The sequence below is a fragment of the Oncorhynchus gorbuscha genome, unplaced genomic scaffold, assembly GCF_021184085.1.
Source record: "Oncorhynchus gorbuscha isolate QuinsamMale2020 ecotype Even-year unplaced genomic scaffold, OgorEven_v1.0 Un_scaffold_18354, whole genome shotgun sequence".
Lineage (NCBI taxonomy): Eukaryota > Metazoa > Chordata > Actinopteri > Salmoniformes > Salmonidae > Oncorhynchus > Oncorhynchus gorbuscha.
Genome location: NW_025759842.1, coordinates 925 through 4,139, shown reverse-complemented (window position 1 = coordinate 4,139; position 3,215 = coordinate 925). Strand labels below are relative to the sequence as shown.

At 43.4% G+C, this 3,215-nt stretch overlaps 4 non-coding genes across 4 annotated transcripts; all 4 read left to right on the top strand.

Annotated features, from left to right (window-relative positions):
• The first annotated feature begins 498 nt into the window (after positions 1 to 498).
• On the top strand, positions 499 to 583 carry trnal-uag. Its single transcript has one exon. It is a non-coding gene; the product is annotated as a tRNA-Leu (tRNA).
• Positions 584 to 1,307: 724 nt separating this feature from the next.
• On the top strand, positions 1,308 to 1,389 carry trnal-uag. Its single transcript has one exon. It is a non-coding gene; the product is annotated as a tRNA-Leu (tRNA).
• Positions 1,390 to 2,116: 727 nt separating this feature from the next.
• Positions 2,117 to 2,198, top strand: trnal-uag. The gene has a single exon. It is a non-coding gene; the product is annotated as a tRNA-Leu (tRNA).
• A 727-nt stretch (positions 2,199 to 2,925) lies between these two features.
• trnal-aag lies at positions 2,926 to 3,007 on the top strand. Its single transcript has one exon. It is a non-coding gene; the product is annotated as a tRNA-Leu (tRNA).
• The last annotated feature ends 208 nt before the right edge of the window (positions 3,008 to 3,215 follow it).

The following is a 3,215-nucleotide window of genomic DNA, read 5'->3' as shown; positions in this document are numbered from 1 at the left end:
ATTGAGTTTGTTTGCGCAAGCTATCACATGTTCTGCTTTATTTCAGCGTTTTTACTTTCATGTCGCCCATGCAAGGGAGAAAAGAAGCAATGCTGTGTGTCACGGATGGGGTTTCAACTCAATAGTGTAGTCCATCACCTTAACCAACCAGCCACCAAGTCCTGTGCCCCCGCGGTGGCAGTTGCACCTCCTACCGGTGGTTGTTCACGTCAAATCCTTGATTGGAAAAAAGGAAAGTTGTGATGGTCTGTTTTACGACCAAGCAGTCCATTTTAACAGTGGCTACTGTGGCCGAGCTGTCCAGAGAACTGGATTTAAGGACCCAGTCTTTTGGTTCAAAGTCCACCGCTGCAACTTTTTCTCAACAGAAAACTGTAATGAGAGCAACATGAGAAACATAAAGATTTTAAAGAAGAAAATGAAAAGAAGACTAAAATACAAGCGAGTACAGACGCTCTAGGTAACTGACGAGAAAGTGTGAATAGTTTACCACAGCTCGGTAGTGTGGCCGAGTGGTCTAAGGCGCTGGATTTAGGCTCCAGTCTCTAAGGAGGCGTGGTTTCAAATCCCACCACTGCAATCTTTATTGAGTTTGTTTGCGCAAGCTATCACATGTTCTGCTTTATTTCAGCGTTTTTACTTTCATGTCTCCCATGCAAGGGAGAAAAGAAGCAATGTTGTGTGTCACGGATGGGGTTCCAACTCAATAGTGTAGTCCATCTCCTTAACCAGCCAGCCACCAAGTCATGTTCCCCCGCGGTGGCAGTTGCACCTCCTACCGGTGGTTGTTCACGTCAAATCCTTGATTGGAAAAAAGGAAAGTTGTGATGGTCTGTGCGATGACCAAGCAGTCCATTTTAACAGTGGGTACTGTGGCCGAGCTGTCCAGAGAACTGGATTTAAGGACCCAGTCTTTTGGTTCAAAGTCCACCGCTGCAACTTTTTCTCAACAGAAAACTGTAATGTTATTTCAAACAAGGCCACCAAGGAGACCGGACAAATAAAGGGATTCCAGCCTTTACCCTAATTTCCACGTCTGTTATTGCAATTATCTGCCGTGTTTTTCTAATTCAATCTGCTTCAGACATAAAAGCAGAAACTAATTCTAAGTTTATACGATGGAAGAAAGAGCAACATCAGTTAAATTAAGATTTTTAAAAAGAGAATCAAAAAAAGATGAAGGACGCAAGAGCAACATGAGAAACATAAAGATTTTAAAGAAGAAAATGAAAAAGAAGACTAAAATACAAGCGAGTACAGACGCTCTAGGTAACTGACGAGAAAGTGTGAATAGTTTACCACAGCTCGGTAGTGTGGCCGAGTGGTCTAAGGCGCTGGATTTAGGCTCCAGTCTCTAAGGAGGCGTGGGTTCAAATCCCACCACTGCCATCATTTTTTAGTTTGTTTGCGCAAGCTATCACATGTTCTGCTTTATTTCAGGGATTTTACTTTCATGTCGCCCAGGCAAGGGAGAAAAGAAGCAATGTTGTGTGTCACGGATGGGGTTCCAACTCAATATTGTAGTCCATCTCCTTAACCAGCCAGCCACCAAGTCATGTTCCCCCGCGGTGGCAGTTGCACCTCCTACCGGTGGTTGTTCACGTCAAATCCTTGATTGACGAAAAGGAAAGTTGTGATGGTCTGTGCGATGACCAAGCAGTCCATTTTAACAGTGGGTACTGTGGCCGAGCTGTCCAGAGAACTGGATTTAAGGACCCAGTCTTTCGGTTCAAAGTCCACCGCTGCAAGTTTTTCTCAACAGAAAACTGTAATGTAATTTCAAACAAGGCCACCAAGGACACCGGACAAATAAAGGGAATCCAGCCTTTACCCTAATTTCCACGTCTGTTATTGCAATTATCTGCCGTGTTTTTCTAATTCAATCTGCTTCAGACATAAAAGCAGAAACTAATTCTAAGTTTATACGATGGAAGAAAGAGCAACATCAGTTAAATTAAGATTTTTAAAAAGAGAATCAAAAAAAGATGAAGGACGCAAGAGCAACATGAGAAACATAAAGATTTTAAAGAAGAAAATGAAAAAGAAGACTAAAATACAAGGAAGTACAGACGCTCTAGGTAACTGACGAGAAAGTGTGAATAGTTTGCCACAGCTGGGTAGTGTGGCCGAGTGGTCTAAGGCGCTGGATTTAGGCTCCAGTCTCTAAGGAGGCGTGGGTTCAAATCCCACCACTGCCATCTTTATTGAGTTTGTTTGCCCAAGCTATCACATGTTCTGCTTTATTTCAGCGTTTTTACTTTCATGTCGCCCATGCAAGGGAGAAAAGAAGCAATGTTGTGTGTCACGGATGGGGTTCCAACTCAATAGTGTAGTCCATCTCCTTAACCAGCCAGCCACCAAGTCCTGTGTCCCCGCGGTGGCAGTTGCACCTCCTACCGGTGGTTGTTCACGTCAAAACCTTGATTGGAAAAAAGGAAAGTTGTGATGGTCTGTGCGATGACCAAGCAGTCCATTTTAACAGTGGGTACTGTGGCCGAGCTGTCCAGAGAACTGGATTTAAGGACCCAGTCTTTCGGTTCAAAGTCCACCGCTGCAACTTTTTCTCAACAGAAAACTGTAATGTAATTTCAAACAAGGCCACCAAGGACACGGGACAAATAAAGGGAATCCAGCCTTTACCCTAATTTCCACATCTGTTATTGCAATTATCTGCCGTGTTTTTCTAATTCAATCTGCTTCAGACATAAAAGCAGAAACTAATTCTAAGTTGATACGATGGAAGAAAGAGCAACATCAGATAAATTAAGATTTTTAAAAAGAGAATCAAAAAAAGATGAAGGACGCAAGAGCAACATGAGATACATAAAGATTTTAAAGAAGAAAATGAAAAAGAAGACTAAAATACAAGCGAGTACAGACGCTCTAGGTAACTGACGAGAAAGTGTGAATAGTTTTCCACAGCTGGGTAGTGTGGCCGAGCTGTCTAAGGCGCTGGATTAAGGCTCCAGTCTCTAAGGAGGCGTGGGTTCAAATCCCACCACTGTCATCTTTATTGAGTTTGTTTGCGCAAGCTATCACATGTTCTGCTTTATTTCAGCGTTTTTACTTTCATGTCTCCCATGCAAGGGAGAAAAGAAGCAATGTTGTGTGTCACGGATGGGGTTCCAACACAATAGTGTAATCCATCTCCTTAACCAGCCAGCCACCAAGTCCTGTGCCCCCGCGGTGGCAGTTGCACCTCCTACCGGTGGTTG